Below are 18,783 nucleotides of genomic sequence, written 5' to 3'. Positions count from 1 at the left end.
CCGCTCCCAGCTTCTTGTTTATCTCCATTTTCAGTCACTCTCCACTCTCCTTTGCTGTCCCTAATACCCGTACTCCCTGCCTCCTCTGATCACTAGTAACTTCCGGACCTGGACAGACCCAGCACCCTTACATCGTGTGACAGTGTGAATCATCGGCAGGGCTGCCGATAGCCAGCCCAAGCCCATATGAAGTGGCATGGCCTATCCATGGGAGGTGTGGCCATGCCCCCTAAATAAAAAAATACAACACACAGTTGCATCAGCACTGTGCGCTAGGGAGGGGGTGCTGTGAGACCCTCAACCCAGCGCATATCTAGGAAGAGGTGGAGCAGGAGGCAGGATGGGAGTAGTAGTTTGAAGCAGGGGCAGGAAGGAAGTAATAGTTAGATGCAGGGGGCAGGATGGGAGTAGTAGTTTGAAACAGGGGGCCAGATGGGAGTAATAGTTAGAAGCAGGGGGAAGGATGGGAGTAATAGTTAGAAGCAGAGGGCAGGATGGGAGTAGTAGTAAGATGCAGGGGGCAGGATGGGAGTAATAGAAGCAGCAGGCAGGATGGTAGTAACAGGTAGGAGCAGGGGGCAGGATAGGAGTAATAGTTAGAAGCAGGGGGCAGGATGGGAGGAATAGTTAGAAGCAAGGGGCAGGATGGGAGGAATAATTAGAAGCAGGGGGCAGGATGGGAGTAGTGGTGGGAAAAAGCAGGGAGTATGAAAGAGGAAGGAACGACTCACCTGGAAGAAGTAATCTCCACTCCGCAGCTCTCAGGTCCGGGCTGCTGTTCCTCCCTCCGTGTAGTACAGCTATGTGCCACTGACAGCCAGCTCCTTCTCCACACTATGTACATGATAGCTGCCTGCAATGCGCACATGTCCAGCAGCCCCAGGGTACAGTCTGACCCATCCCACAGAGACAGGGGATGGGCAGGTGGCAGAGGATAAGGGAGGAGACACAGGAGCCGGCAGCATCCCGGAAGCACAGAAGACGGCCCATGCACACAAGAATTGGTACAAACCAGCTGGCAGTGTCAACCTGGCCAGTCCTTTAGTGGGGAGCATGGGACCGGCAGCCAGCTCAGTGGGACTATTCCTGGTGGCCCAATTCACCCAGATGACAGGAAGAAGGGGAGGGGGTGGTGTTAGACCCGGGCCCCACCAGCAAGCTAGCATCATCCAAGCCCCCTCTCAGTTCCCCTGCCCATCAGCACCCAAGTCTGCTTCCTCGCTGGGGGGGTGAGCTGCTGCTTGGGTGATACTCACCAATTTGCCTTTCTCTCACCTCCCAGTGGTGTGTGCACTGTGCTTGTCTCAACTTCCTGGGGACCTGCTGACCATGCAGCAGCAGTGGGTGCACAGTTGCTTGCTGCAGTATAGGGTCAGCAGTCGCCGGTCACCAACTGGATCTGTCCGCACATACTGTATATCAGGTTCTTAGGATATGGGGATAGTCTGAGTAGCAGCAGCAGTGGCTGCTCCACCGCACTCCGCAAAAGCCATCTCAGCTCTTCACAGAAGTGCCTGTCTGGGCTAGTACACTGACAGCAGCTGTGATCCCAGGTTCACTTGCTGCTACTAAGCTATGGAACTGACCTGTAGTAGCTGCCAACAGCCATGCTGCAGATCATCAATTATCCACAGGGTTGGCCACAGCAAGCCTCTTACTCTCCAATGGCCCCAGTGCCAGGGCATCAGCTGTAGTTATGCCCCTGACTGCAATGGCATTTGAGAGGCTATCCTGTCACTGACAGGCTTTCAGGGTAGTATGGGACAAGATGAAGGGGTGGGAGCTTTGGTGGCAGGGCTCCAAATGGGATGCGGGGTTAAAGGCAGCCATGTTTGTGCACCCAAGTGAAGCCACACACACACCCTGCTGCAGACATCTACTGAGGCTGCGCTACAAGTTGAACCTTCCTATCTCTACAATGGGACATTTGTGAGGAAATAGTTTTAAAACTGTAACTTGCTCAATTACCTGAGCCCCAAAAGCATGTACCCTGGCACATTAGCTACCTAATAAAACAAACCCCAAGTCTAAATTTCACCCCCACCCTGAGTTTTGCCTTCCCCAAAAAACCCATATACTACAGCAGAAAAGTGGTCCTAATTGATAATGTCAGAAAAATGTGACAGTTGAATCTTTAGATTACTCCCAAATCCTCATTTTTTAGGTTTATGCCCTGAAATTTGGCATGCAGCACCAGTGACAGTTCTACCTGGCCATTCCAAATTTCAGATCTGTACCTCTAATAGCTTTTGAGGTGTAGCCCCTTGAACACCCTGCCACCCTCTGGAATCCTCTATGGAGAAATCCGTTAGAGCTCCACCAGTTGCTAGAATGATTTCTTGTCTCACAGGCCATACTCCAAATTGACTACTCTAAGCATAATATCTGCCATTGGGGAAATAAAGTGTTTAAATTATTAGCTAATATGATGAAGTCACATACACACAGGAGCTATCATATATTTACACTCATCTACCCTTTTGACTGACTCTGGAGAAAAAAGGGCAGAATTTCATACATTTTATTAATCTCTGTATTTGGCTTCTCCCCCTAATCCCCTTTTAATGAATTATCTTCTCCAAGAAGCTAATCTCCCTATACTGACTCCTGAACATTGGGGATTAATTGGATGGAGACATCTCGATTGAGAGGTGTCTTCAGTTATCTCTTATTTAACTCTTCATAAGGTTCCAGGCCCCAATGGCCTCACACCTGAATACTGTAAATGCCTTAAATTGACATTGCCCTTTCACTGTTAGAACTGTTTCATCCATACATAGAAATCATAATTTGTATCCATTGTTTAACTTGCGGATAATATATTGATTCCAAAAAGGGGAAATATGGCTTTCTTCATTCTATCACCCTATCATTCTCCTCAACCTGGATAGTAAGATGTTGGCCAAAATTATGGCTGACAGGTTGTAAACTATCCTTTCCTCCCTTCTAATGGATCACCAATTTGGTGTTGTTTCTGGGCTGTTTTCCAATTTTGGCATCCTCTACAGGCTGCTTACCCCATATGCTACTTAATTTGGATGCACAAAAGGCATTCAATTCTGTATCATATCCATTTATTGATAATTTTTCATATTGTAGCTGCTTTGGGAATTATTTTATAGCCCTTATTCATATTTCTATAACTCACCTGTAATGTCTCTTTTAGTAAATGGTTTAATTAAATATTCTATATGTATAGGGACATTCATCAAGGGTACCATTTATTTACTTTCCATTTAATTTTTGGTCTTGGATCCTATGTTGCAGGTGCTCTAGAACTGGCACATGCTTAGGCGTATCTACATTTGCTGACTATATTATGATTTATATGTCTAACCCTCTAACTTAAATCTCACTTTGACTGCATAGTCTTTTCTATATTTGGGAATGCTTCTCCAAAGAATTTCCACCAATTAAATAGCATTAATGTCTCTCATACATTCATGGTGGTCAAGTCTATTGTAGAGGCTAGGGCATCTGTGTCTCTACTATGGGGGTACAGTCAATCTTCTTAAAATGGTCTTATTCTGAAATCACTATACCCATTACAAACGTTACCTTAATGAGACTGTGCACATTGATTACATTTTTGGGAAACTAATTTAGGGTAATACAAATATGCAGAATTTCCAAAATTTAACAGCTCAAAAGCCAGGGTGACTTCAACGTACCCAAAATGACATTATATAATCAAGCTGCACTCCTGTGACATATGCATGACTAGATCTAAGGGTCAGAAATATACACCAATGCCTCTCTAGATCCAAATTTTCTACCTCAAATTAGTCTCATGTCATTCCTCCATCTTCAGGATCAGGATCTGCCTGTTCTTGATAATCACCCTATTATGTCAATTAAATTATATATATATATAATATATATATATATATATATATATATATATATATATTACGATATAGGTTACTCAGTAGTATAAACGCAATATTTTTACTGTAATAAAATCATGTACATCTAAGTGAATACTAGGCAGAATATCACCACATAACAAGCACATTATTAACAGCACAGTCATCAGTAGCTCTGCCCCAAGAGCCAGTGTCCTATGACCACATTCAAAGCTTCCACAGTCACTCCTTGATGTCAGAGCATCTCACATCATCTGGCCACAATATATATTATTGTATTGTAATTTATCATGTGTGAATTTCAACTGCAGATCTATTTCGTATAGAGAAAGTAGAAATGAATTGCTAGGAACTACTTTTTTTAAATGACATTTACATCTGAAATAAATGTGATTGATTAGGGTTTAAGCACAGTCCTCGATAAATTAGAAGCTTGCATTATTAAAGCAAATAATTGCTGTGGGAAGTCATTTCACTGCAATGCTATTAAGCTGACCAATTGATTCCAAAAGGCCATAAGATCATTAAACCACCCTCTTTTTTAACAGCAAGGGAATTTTTTTTTTAAATAATTGACCACCAAATTGAATTCCTGTTTCTTTTCCTTAATTGAGCTCATTTTAAAAAGGTGATTTGACCTTAGCATCTTGGGAAAAGAAATAGATGATCTAAACATCTTAGTAGATGTCAAAGGATTTGGAAGACTATAATAAGATAAGAAAAAATACTACTAAAAATACATAAACAAACTAGGGAATTAAGATTTAAAAATAGAAAAATTATAAACATGACAAATTACACTTAATGATAGAAACAATTTCAAAGAATCAGAAAAAGTTGAAGTGGAGAAATGTATTACTTGGCTGATGAGGCAATTCAGAGAACATCAATGTAAAAACAATAATGAACATAGATTGAAGAAAAATATGTTTAGACCAGAGACAACTTCTGGATATCATCCAATTATTATTTTGAACAAAAACCCAACAGTACTTCATCTCAATATAGGAGAAAGACTCTTACCACTAATCTTGTTCCTGAAGGCCATATCAGCATCCCTAGCCCACTTCTAACAGATTATCGCCTCTTAAATCAGGTCCACTTAATTTTTTTTTTCAGTTGTACAGAAGACTTCTAAAGAGATACTGTAGTAAAGAAAAAGCATAAAAGAGGTAAAAGAGGAGGAATGAGAACAAAAATACATATTAACTAAGATTTAACTAAAAGTAACAATACTTAGGACTATAAAGGAGAAATATTTAATTTAAGTGGAAAGATCCTCATTAAATATGAGAAATTTGTTTTAGAAATTTGCCCCTATGAATGCTATTAATCTGTTTGAGGACTTTATTAACTTACAGAAATGTATTTTTAAATTCACAAGTTACAGTTAAAGAGTTCTCTTGAATAAAGAATGCTCACAGGAATCTTAATCAACACCTAGGGATAAATTTACTAAAGGTCAATTTTGGTTTATTTTGAATACTTGTGCTATTTGCCATCTAGTTTGCATATTGGAAATTTACTAAAGTAAAAACTGATACAAAACTGACCTGTCTGTTTGTAAAATGAGCAAAAACTATGACAAAACGATGGCCAACCAGACCAATCAATAGACCTGTCTCTGGTAGAGTATGATAAAAGAACTGCATAGATCAATATGATCTGCGTAGGCTACTTAGGGTTACAAGTAAATAAAGAGTTTAAAAAAATTATAGTTTGAATGTCAATGTCCAGTCTTAGCCAATCAGTGGACATTGCCATAGAAATCATCCATACATTAACCAATAAGCACTTCGCTATTTACATTAATAGTGTCCGCAGTGTGACCTGTGGGAATGGGATGTAGGTTTAATTTTCTCTTAAGACCAGTGGACTATGTTGTAGAAAGAAGAAGTATGACCACAGCCAAGTCACTGGTAAATATGAAGTGTGTGTATTTTTTTCAATTTTTATTAAAGAATTAAGCATTTGGTGTTCATGTTCTGTTTTTTTTGTCATATTTTCTCCACAGAATGACTATAGGTGACAGCAGGCCCTTAATGTCTGGGCATAATGGCACTTGTTCCAAAAGTTCTGTTATTTCAGGGCAGGCTTGCTGGGCTTTGTACTGTCACTGTAAAGAACTTTACTAATATCTATTTTTAAACTACCTCCAGGAGTTTGGGGAATAGTCCAGGGCTGGTAGATCCTTGTGGGGGAAGACCTCAATTTATTTTTAAAGGTCCCAACCATCCAAGGATTTCCAGTCCTTAGCTGACTAGATTGGGGCTGGTTTTACATTATAGCAGGGGACCCAATTTTGTATGTCTCCTTGCTATAGTGTATGCCCAGCTGGTTCAGCCTCATGCTGGTAATTGGAAATCAGGCTTGTTATGCATTTAGGGGGGAACCAACAAACCATACCAGTAACGGTAGTGCTTCCTTTTGGACTGGAAAAAAATTATAATAGTTGGTATAATATAAGCTTTATTCTATAAAATAATTATTTTTTTTCTTTAATGGTTCTTATTATATCCAGTGCATTGGTAGTGCAATGGACACCAAGTTCACCTCAGTTATGTCAATTTACTTATGGCTTACTGGGAAGATCAGATAATCTAGGGTAACCAGAATGTGGGGGCAAACCTCATACTTTGGAATTTTTTATTGATAACATCATTTTTATTTCTAAGTTAGAAAGGAAATATCTTGATAAGTTTCTGTGATACATTAAATATTAATCATTTCAATTATAAATTGATATTTGAAGCTAGTATTAAATAAATATTTTTTTTAAGTCTATATTTGTAATGCATGGTAAAATTGAATCAAGATCAATCAGAAAAACTATGGACTCAAACTCATTTATTCATTTTCAAAGTAAACGTCTTTGGAACTGGCTTAGGGGAATTCCCTTTAGCCAGATTATAAGGCTTAAAATAAACTGTTCCCAGGAACATGTATTAGAGAGGCAAACTAAAAAAGTGAAAATAGACTTTTACAAAAGGGTATATTATACAAACAATTGAACAAACAAGAAATTATCCTTATTTCATGCTAAAGTCAAAAGCAGCTAAACCTCAAAGCAGAAGCCTTGTTAATGGGAACCAAACAAATGAAATACCACAATATAAATGTGAGGGTGCTAATACATAACAAATCATAATGATATTAGTAATCAGTCAAAATACATCAATTGAAAGCAAAAGACAGTTCTTATCATAAAGGTAATGCAAATGATCTTTGAAATTGATGTAATTTTTTTAGTCAGTTCATAATATTTTTATTTTTTCTTCACATGTCAAATCAAGGAATGATGCTTTTGTTGTAAACAGTATCCTGGAATTACACTCTCATCAAAAAAAATCACTCAAGAAAAATGGCCAATTGGCCTCTAATTAGTAGATTTCAAAATATTTATTTTTGATAAAATAATATGTACAAATGTAAAATTGCTTACATTAAGAACATGGTGTCATATCCCCATTGCCTTTGTAGGACAGATATTTCAGCCCACAACACCCCTGCAGATGTGAGCTCACTGGAGAGAGGCCTCACAGGTGGCAGAAAGGAATGAACACCACTAACCTATGTTTTTTGGCCCATAGGTGGGACTTCCTCAGGGGGTAAAATCTTGAAAAGGGGGACATTCATATAGGAGTACAACCAGGATAAGTTAACATCTTTGATCAATACGCAAATTTAGTGTACAGTTTATACATACCAAGCACAAGAGTTTTGACAACTGTAAAAAAAACTAAAGAAATGAAAAATAGATTCTTACCAAAGGGTATAATAAACAATTGAACAAGTAAAGTATTTACAAATAAATTACTCTTTGAAACAAAAGCAATTTATTCCAACAAATTCTAAAAATCTAAAGTAGGCATTTGTTACTAAATGTAATTTTATAAATAGAAGGACGTCTTTAAATCTAATTTTAAAATTTTAAAAGTAGACCCCTTTCTTAAGGACCATTTGCCTAAAAAAAAAATTACTCCCAGTTGTTTTATTTATGCGCAGAGAGGGGCTATTTGGCATGACTGAAGCCACAGTGTACAGTATAAGGACACATATCTACAGTCCAATTGTTGTCATGAGGTCACTATTATGATCTCAGCATCATATTTTTTAACTGGCATTACTGTAGATTTTAAATTATTAGTGACTGACAAAAAATCATTATATATCTCAAAAAAGGTATGTAATATATAGAAATTTAAATTACCTTTGTGATCTGCAAACTTAAAAAAAATTGGAATAGAGTCAGAACTGGTAAAGGGAAGAGTCAGGATTAACCGTTTATACACCCTTCCCCCTAAAATAAATGTCTAGCTCTGACTCCGTCAGATCTTCAATACTCCTAATCTCTATTGTTCTTTAATGTTAACACCACAATTTCCTGTGCAATAATCTTGGTTCCTCCATCTCATTCAATTTCCACATCTAGTCCTGTACCACTCCTGTTCTTTCAAACTTTGGAATATTACCAGGGACAGACCCTTATTTTGCATTGAATATTGCAGCCTTCTCCTGTCTGTTCTCCCACTCATTCACCTATCTCCATTTCAATCACTATTTAATGCCATAGCAACACTGAGATTCTTTGCTCATGAGCCATCACTATCCTGATTCCCTCTGCCAATCCATTAACTAAATTCCTGCCACTTATATAATACAATTCAACATCCTGTTTCTAAAGTTTCAAATATTATTAAATACTATTTGCATTGCATTTACATTATGACACTCTTTATCAATTGGATTGTGTCTATCTTTTTTGTTTTACTACAGTTCTGTATGGTCCTGTAGTATTTTGTGGCTCACTATAAATAAATATTATTATATGATGATGATGATGATTTTATAATAATTATGACAACAACAACAACAACAAACTATGATTTAGGGTATGTACAATCACATGAAATGTTAATTTCTTAAGTTTACTTTTTAAAATGTTATACATTTTCTTGAATATTTAAAAATCTGTAACAGGTGACGGCACATTTAAGGAGGTGTACCAGTTTTATATGTTAATGCATAATATTTTTCTTCCATGTAAAATATTTTTGCTACTGATGAAAAGTGTTAAGAGAAGTTTACCAATTAAGGGACACATTTTTCACACTACATTTGAAAATTATTAAAAAAAGGTGTTTCTAATCACACATCAAGCAATGTAAAATATAGCAATACAATTTTAAAAAGTTAATCTCTCTGTACACTCCAAAAATATATTTGAAAAATAATTTGTCAACAGAGAATTGCAAAGTGGTTAACTAGTGCCAAATAAATAAAATGAGAAGAACATCAATCTTTCATACTTTACATAATACAAAATGTCCTATTTATTTGAACCTTGTTTTTATATCGTCTTGCATATGGAGTAGATATTAGTACACATTTGCAATGTAGCATGGTACACATTATGATATCAACAGATTAATTAAATGGATAATATTTTGATAAGAATCCCTCCAACTTTTGTTAATTGCTATATTTTGCAGGGTATTTGCAGGTTATTCCAAGCTAAAGACTTCAATAATATCACTTTATCTATCTATCTGTTTCAATTAAATGATCACACTGTTTTGACTGTACTTTCACACCTCTTTCTATTTTTTATTTTTATACATGCCTGCAATCTTGCTTTCATCTATGTCCTGTCAACCATCTGTAGTTCAGTATTTTCTGTTCCACTCTTTATTTTATTTATTTAAACAATGTTTTATTAGGTTTTTTCAAACAATAAGAGGTTACAGAAAAAAGAAAGGGGAAAGACATGTAGGGATACATGCATGTGCTGCACAAAAAAACATTACAATATAATTGTATTTTGTTTATCTGATTTAATTATTTGCACTCTAAAATAAATGATTAATCATATCAGAAATACATTAGATCACCATTTTAGGGTAACATTTTAAATAAATTAAAAACTAGCTTTTACTAATAATGTCAATTTCTGGCTATTTAATGTGTAGGACTCTACTTTAAAAATAATCTAGTTCAATAAACTTCACATTGATTTAGGTAAATTTCAAATTAATTAAAATGTAAAAAGCAAGAAACTATAATACACTTTTATGATTGCAAATAAAAAAAAATACTAAAATATATAAATCTTTAGAAGGCAAAAACGTTCCTTTATTATTTGCATTATTAAAAGTAATATCTTCAGATTTCTAGGAAGAGAGAATGTATTTCAGTTGCTTTCAAAATTACTCCCAAACCGTAATTTTTAAAGAGTATTATCTAGATTGCATATTGAAATACTGTAATTAGAATAGCAAGCTAAGTCTTTACAAAGAGATTTATACAGGCATGTAAAATTAAATTAAAGATTTAATGACAGAGAAACTATTTGTAGACCAAGATTGCTCTATATGTATTATTGTCTTCTTTTATGCTGCTGCTCATTGTGATGCTTCACTCTTTTTGTCTATTGTCCAAAAGCTAAAACTGAGTGAAACTACTGTGGTTTCATTTGTGGATAATTTTGCAAATTTTTCCCAATTGGTAGTATATTAGGTGAAACACAAAAGCAGTTGAAGATTGGTAAAACATGGATAGCTTTATAATAATTATTTAGAGTTACTTGATTTATTCCCTTTTTAATTCATAATATTGTATGTTACAGAAATAGAAGGACATGTACAAACAGAGTAAACCTACTTGTCCTGATATATATTTTGCTCCTAAGAATTGTTAGATTCATTTTTATAAATGTTACCCATTATCTGATGAAATAAGTAAGGCTTCCTTTTTTCATATTAGAGTAGATAAGCTTTTTTATTTTTTATAATATGTGGGCAACACAAACCAAAACATTTGTTTTGACAAAAATATATCAAATATATGTGGGTAGGGGCAGGGAGGGATGTTGTGCATGCAGCAAAGCCGCACACTGGCAAAAATGGGCTTGCCATCATGGGACAGGGTGCATGGCCTCCCAACCTAAACCACTGTTTTAGTCACACCGGGGGTACCGGAGATGTGGGCTTCCCCCTGGGACAAGTCTGTTTCAAAGTGCCAGCTCTCTCACTGTGTCAGAAGCCAAGTGCTGCACTTAATACTACAGTGCAGCACCAGGCTCCTATCAGTGAAGAGGCAGGCCACACCCCCTTTGTGATGCCACTGCTTTTATACTACAGTATAATCACTTATTGTATATATAAATATGCTTACTTTTATATAATACTTATTAGTTGTATATGAAAAATCAGGAAAATATTTTAATTTTTTTTATAATTTTCTGCATTTTAATGATCTATTTTTAACCATGCAAGATCATTACACAAGTCACAATGGAGTCTACTTATTACAACAACCTGATATCCACTCCAAATTAATCTCTCTTCTATGTAATGGCTTTTTATCCTAAACTCTATTTATGTTATTTCTAATCCAAAAACTCTTGGTGCTAATATTGATTAGTTTTAGGGGTGTTATCCATTTAGCCTACAAAGATAAAATTAAACAGAATTTTCTAGGACATCCCAGTAAACATACTTGTTTGTTGCACTTATCTGTTTTGCATTATTCCCCTGCAGTATAATTCCTTGCCACCAGGGCCTACCAGGCCTCTGGTTATGTGAGCTGCAGTTCTGGAAAGTTCCAAAGGTGGTGCTCTACCAAGTCTTTACTGTAGCCAGTGGTCAGGTGGTATACTACTAATCACAATTATGGTTTGCACCTAACACCTGCTTCTTTGAGCCTACATGTTCCAAGCACTCATTGCTGGATCATTAATGTTGTCTGTGCTGTTTCCTGTATGTTTCTACATTTGTGTTATGTTTGCAACAACTTTGATTCCTGTTCATGTAAACTTCTGTGCATTGAGTATTAATTTTGCAGATGCACAGAAATAAATGTCCTGACAGATGCCTAGAGAGGCAGTCAGGAGTGTGTTATTTGTATATGGTGTGATAGATGTCAAATGAGGCAATTAGAAATAAACAAGATTTTGTCATTGTGTGGAAATTAGAAATGGTAACAAAAGGTTCAAAATGTCCTGAAGGTGAGGCAACTAGTTATATAATTGCTAGATATGGTGCTGATTGTGTCAAATATGTGCATGAATGGTGTGACATCACACAAGACAATGAACATCCATTCCCTAACATGGGCAGTTTTGACCCACTAGTTATTAAATGCCTTGAGAATCAGATACTGGAAGCAATAAAATGTAAGTACAGAATGAAACACCTGCAAACATTAGATACTGTATGTGGAAAAGGGAACTAAGTCAATGGAAAGTAATGCAATGTAGATGACATTAGTGGAAAAAACTATGCAATAAATAGCTAATATGCACAGATAAAGAGAGCAGCAACATTCTGAGCTATTACAAACATTGAAGTTACAAAAGTACCAAATACAACCTAAAGGGCAATACTACTTTAGATGTTCTCAAATGTGATAACACTACTGAACACATCTCTAGGTACTGTGGCATTGCCACTAAAGGAAGGTACCAAAACGGGGGACCCGGTGGTCCGCTGAGTACTGCTGCTATGGATTGCAATCCAAAAATGGATTCTGAGAGAAAGGAAAACACATGGACATTTTTATACAACTGTATTTACTACCCACATCATTTAGTCTTCCAGCACTCAATGCAACTCTTCCCTCAACACCTGATCAAAGTATAAACATTTGCCATCCTAGCTTCCACATTAAGTGTGCTCATATATGAGTACCTCACATTACTCCCTCCCCAACCTCTGTCGGGATTACAGGGGTGCATGAAATTGGTAGAGGTAAGTATAAGACTAACTATTAATATTTGTTAACAGGGGAGCATTATCCAGACAAGTCTTTAGCTGTAGTATCAGGTAGGCTCAGAAGTTGGGACCAGCCTAGCCCCTCAGTTACTCACAGTAGGGACTGGTGCTATGCCAGGAAATTGTATACAAAGTATGCCAAAGTCTGTATTTATATCAGAACTATGTTCATTATTTCATGAATCCACATTTATCTGCCAGTTATGCATTCATTGAAATGATAAGTCATGCTCATGGACTCTCTTGGGAAGATTAGGAATCCCCACAGGGAACAGATTTACTTAATTTGATTATTGAAGAAACAACAGTTAATAATTTATTATTTATTTATTAACAGTTTCTTATATATCACAGCATATTCCATTGCTCTTTACAATTGGAAACATTTATAGAACAAAACAGGGTAATAACAGACAGACACAGAGGTAAGAGGGCCCTGCTTGCAAGTTTACAATCTATAGGAAAATAGGCATTGATACACAAGGATAGGTGCTATATATATTGCAATTTGGTCCAGCCAGAATGCAGAGTTTCTTGGTGGGCTGCATGATCCAGTCACACAGGAATGTTGGCCAAATGTCAGGAGGATTTGATAGAAAGACAATGTGTGAGGTTATGTGTGGACTGTGAGAGGTGATGTAATAAGACATGGAAGCTATGCAGGTTATGTGGTCGGTTCTGGAATCTGATAAGCTTGTCTGAAGAGGTGAGTTTTCAGGGAATGCTTGAAGGATTGAAGACTAGAGGTAAGTCTTATTGTGCATGGTAAGGCATTCCATAGAGTGGGTACAGCCCAAAGAAAGTCATGTAACCATGAATGGGAGCAAGTATTGCATGGGGATGAGAGACACAGATCTTGTGCTGAGTGGAGAGGTCAGGTTTGGAGATATTTTGAGATGAGTGAAGAGATGTATGTTGGTGTGGTTTGGTTAATGGCCTTATATGTAAGTAACAGTATTTTGTATTGAATACAGTAGAAAACTGGCAACCAATGGAGGGATTGACAGAGCGGGGCAGCAGACGATGAACGTTTGGCAAGGAAGATAAGCCTCGCAGCTGCATTCATAATGGATTGTATTGATGATAGCCTGTTTTTGGAAGACCAGTAAGTAGACTATTGCAATAGTAAATGCGGGAGATAATGAGTGCATGGATTCGAGTTTTTGCAGTGTCTTGTGTGAGATATGGTCGAAATTTGGATATGTTTTTTAGATGTATGTAACATGATTTTGAGACAGATTGAATGTGGGGGAACAAAGGACAGTTCAGAGTCAAGGATGACACCAAGGCAGTGAGCTTGTGAGGCGGGGTGGATTGTTGAGTTATCAACAGTGATAAAGAGATCAGGTTGGTAACTGTTATTGGCCAGTGGAAAAATAATAAATTCTGTTTTAGAAATATTAATCTTCAGGTGGCGAGATGACATCCAAGATGAAATGGCAGAAATACATTCAGTGACACGGACCAATACAGATGGTGATAAATCTGGAGAGGATAGGTAGATTTGAGAATCATCCACATACAGATGGTACCTAAATCCAAAAGAGCAGATTAGTTTGCCAAGAAAGGTGGTATAGATTGAGAATAGCAAAGGACCTAAGACAGAGCCTTGCGGTACTCCAACTGATAAAGGTAGCGAAGAGCAGGCAGAATCTGAAAAACAAACAGAAAAAGAGCGTTCAGATAGGTAGGAAGAGAACCAAGAAAGAGCTGTGTCCTTAAGACCTAATAATGTGACAATTCAAGGGCCCTCCCAGATAATAATGCAACCAAGTCTTGATAACATTTTGCTTTCTCAAACTTATTGGCATATCATTATTGATCACATACCTGACCAATTAATTTGTGATTATTGTCAGCATTTAGAAAAAAGCAATCCAAAGGAGTTGTTGATTAACATAGCACATAGTAATTAATATAGAAATGTAGCCAGATACTAGAATCATACCCCTATCACATCATTTGTCTCTAAAAGTTGTGTTTTAAATTTGTTTAACCCTTACATGATCATTTTTTTCCAACTTTACGTCAGAAAAAAATGTTTGTTTCCACAGAAGTGAAGTAAATGTTAATGCTTTCTGCATTATAACATCTAACCCTTTATACATATAGCCAACTATTAAAAGTTTAAACTACTGTACCTTTAGGATATGATTTAGTATTGGGATTGTGTAGTAGAAAATTATCAAATAGGACAGTGTATTGTTGATCTTATATGACTGCTAACAATACCTTTGTAGTTTGTATGCCAAGAGTGTCACAAGGGGTTGGGGTGAATAATCAATAACAAAGAAGGATATGAAAGTGAAGAAAGACAAAGTATGTGAAGTATAGAAGTATAGAGGAACTTTGGAGATGATTGGATAACAGGGTTCTGGAAGGTGACAAGCCTGTATGAACAAAGGTTAGGATACTAGAGAAAGTCTGGGTTTGAGAATGGAATGCAAAAGGGATTGAATGTGGTGAACCTAGGATAAGTTAGCATCAAGTATAGTACCTAGTTGGCAGTCTTGTACTCTACAGGCATAGCCCAATATCTAGTGAAAACTGTTATATTGCCAAAGTGCAATGCCAAACACACTAGCTACTGTATAAAGACCCAAATGTGAGGGTTGATGAAAAAGAGGCCACTATGAGTAGTACATTAAAGCAAGATGTGGTCCCTAAAATTGGAAATGTTGTGTCACTGCAGTTTTTCACACCTGAAACCTATGAAAAGCTAATATATGCATACTAGTCTTGTTCACAGCAGGAAATATCCTTGTGAAAGGCAAAAGGGATATGAACTACACAATATGTATATCCAGCTTTCACAAGGACCATTCCAGGTAATACATATTGATTTTATACAGCATTCACCCTATAGATATGTGAAATGTATCATATGTTGTGTATTGCTTTGGTTTAACAGGAGAATAGGGAGTTTAAGCTACTAGGTGTACAGGAAAGATACTACAAACATTTTTGTCAAGATATGGTAGACTCCATATAATACAATTTGATTAGGAAATGCTTTCAGAGGACAAGCATTTTAGGACATGTCAGGATAACAAAAATAAATGGAAGTGCCCATACAGGTCCCAGGCAGCAAAAGAATGGTGGACAGAACCAATGCCACCATAATAATTTGAGGTGTCAAGAGTCACAGGGATGCCTTACATATAGTCTTGCACAGCATCTGGGTTGCCCCTTGGTTTCCATATGAGGTACTGTTTGGAAAATGACTTAATTTAGAGTCTAGAGAAGAACCACGTGATACCACATGATTTGACCACCAGATGTATTCTTACCCTAAATAAACAGTTTGACTAATATAGCAGAGCATAGTCTAGTCCAAGGTCACCAACAAACATAAGATAAACTGTCATGATGTGAAGCCTGTGAGTTTCCAATAGCACATCATTTCCTATGCTTAGATTCCTTTGTAGATTGTACCTGGTGTTCCTGAGCACCTTCACTGCAGAAAAGGGTGCTGAGAAGCCTACTTGGATCCATGCTTCACCTTACATTGCAAGAGAGTAGCCAACCCAGTACATTTCAGCTCTCAAGCAAGGGGTGCCAACAAAGAGGCTAATCTGACCCAGCTTTGGAGGAACTGTTATGGTAAGGGGGTGAAAGAGGATAGTGGGGCAGGTGAGGCTGTCCTGCTCAACCCGAACCCCACAGAGAAGAAATAGGATAAAGGATCATCAGACCTTATTATATGAGAAGCTTGATTTTAGTAACATGGATAGTAGAAATTACAAAAATTGCCCAAATGCCTGGAAATCTGGGGTCGACTGCTGTGGTAAGCCGGTAGCAACACCAACCTATGGTTCCTATGTGACTATTGACACTGACCATTTCCCCATCACCATGACATAACAAAAGAAAAGAGATATATGACAGCTATTATTAGTGCTAGCAGTTACCCAGAGTTCCTTATTGTATATGTAAATATTCAATTAAAATGTATTACTCCAATAATTGATTATGAAGAATCAGAAAACAAATACAATACAGCAGCTAGACCTGGTGCTTATGGTAGAAACACATTAATTGGCCTCGATTCAATTCAACACAAATTGAATAGTGCTGGCAATGAGCTCCTAGAGCTATTCAATTAAGTGCGCTGTTAACCACGAATAAGGATTTCTTCTCACATCCCTCCTGAGGTGAGAGCAGAAATCCAACAAAAGTACAGGCGCGATTCTGTTTTCTGCCCTTAGCGTGGTGGAAACAACATCACATTAGGAAGTTTAGTTGGAGAACTAAACACCCTCTTTAAGGCACTAGGGATGGGAAAATGGGCATTCCCCGACCTAACAGCACGCAGAATTGAAAAGCTGCGGGAGCTCCATCCCGGCTCTATTCACTTTGCATTGAATTGAATCAAGCCCATTGAGTTACCTTATGACTAACTAGGAAATTCAAAACCCTATGATAAATCTGTAACAGCATATAAAATAAATGTACAACCAAGTACATACTAGAAACATTGTTGGAATAATACTGGGAAGTCCAAGATAGCTTCATATGGCTTGCTATTTAGGGAATCTGACATTTCTTGCAACTGACACCAATATCATAATTCCAAAATATTCAACCAGTGGTAAAAGGTTATTATCTCCTGATTGTAGCTCTAATTTATTTTTTTCTGTTTAGTTTGCTTAATCTTTATTAGGGGTCCCATGTCTCAATGTGTGCAACAACAGGTTAATCAAGAGTATTGCATGTGAGTTAGCTAGAATAACAAATGCTAAGAGTACAGATATTACACTTATAATTGAAGAACTTAAGGATGTAAGAGACGGGATGCTACAAATCAGGGTAGCTATTGAGTACTTAGGCCCTCATTCAGAGCCGTACGCTCTGAGCAGAGCGCACGCTCTGAATGAGGGCCGGGCTCCATTTTCATGGAGCGTCCTCCTGGACGCTCGTATAGCTGTGGGTCACCACCCACAGGCTATACGAGCGTGCATTTTGATGGCCGCGATGGTCGAGACCATCGCGACCATCGAAATTGCGAGCCGGAGCCTGCGGTTGAGGTTTTCAACCGCAAGCTCCGGAGTGATTTTGGCTCTATCAGAGCCAAAATCACTCCCACTGACATCACTAGTGATGTCAGTGGGCCGGCTTCTGACGGGAGGCGTTCCCGTGGGAACGCCCCCGTCAGGGAGGCACGCCCCCGGCACACCCACCAAAGGGGGCGTGCTGTCAATCAACATTGACAGCACGCCCCCTTTGATCGGACACAACGAGCGAAGGACTTTCCTTCGCTCGTCGCGTCTGGCGCATGCGCACGACGGAGCTCCCTCCGTCGTGCGCATGCTCAGTGCATAACATCGACCCACTTGCGAGTGGACAGCCGCTCGCGAGTGGGTCTGAATCAGGCCCTTAGTGTATTATTAAAGCTGGAAGTATATGTGAACAGCTTGGAGGAATGTGTTGTTTTAAGATTACTGACAATTATAACCAAATTGAAAAGGAAAGAGAATAATGTTAGGATACACCAGAAAGTATGCCTAAAAATATATTGACTAGTATGCTTTCAGTGGGATGAATCAAGTTCTTGCTAGAAGGTTTAAACATACAGTATATTACAATATAATGATGGGCTTAATAATAATTTTCTTAATGCATGTCAGTGTTAGTTTAAGAAAATTTGTACCCCAGCAGGAAAATTTACAACACAGCGATGACTTTAAAGCTGGGTATATATATATATATATATATATATATATATATATATATATATATATTTATAGAGTTTTTTTTCTATTTTCTGCTTATATCTAGCACACACATAATGTATGGTGAACATGTCAATTTAAGTACCTTTGTGGAATAAGAGGCTGGAAAATCTTCTTTTCTGTCACTCACACTCTTATTCAACTTTACTCTGGTGGGGATGATGTGCTCCACAACATCACCAATGACTCAGGATTTGAATCAGCAGGGTGCAATCAGGGTTAGTACTATGGGCCTGATTCAGACCCACTCACGAGCGCATAGCGTTCGCAAGCGGGTCGATGTCTGGACAGTGCGCACACCACGTAGTGAGCGAATTTTCACTTGCAGCGGGACTCACTACAAGACAGGGTGGCTGTCTATTGTGATTGACAGCTCGCCCCATTTTGTAGGCATGCAGGGGGGGTGGCTGGACA

The sequence above is a fragment of the Taudactylus pleione genome, unplaced genomic scaffold, assembly GCF_031769625.1.
Source record: "Taudactylus pleione unplaced genomic scaffold, aTauple2 ptg001032l, whole genome shotgun sequence".
Taxonomy (NCBI): Eukaryota; Metazoa; Chordata; class Amphibia; order Anura; family Myobatrachidae; genus Taudactylus; species Taudactylus pleione.
The sequence above is the reverse complement of the archived record's forward strand: the minus strand, read 5'-3'. Positions refer to the sequence as shown.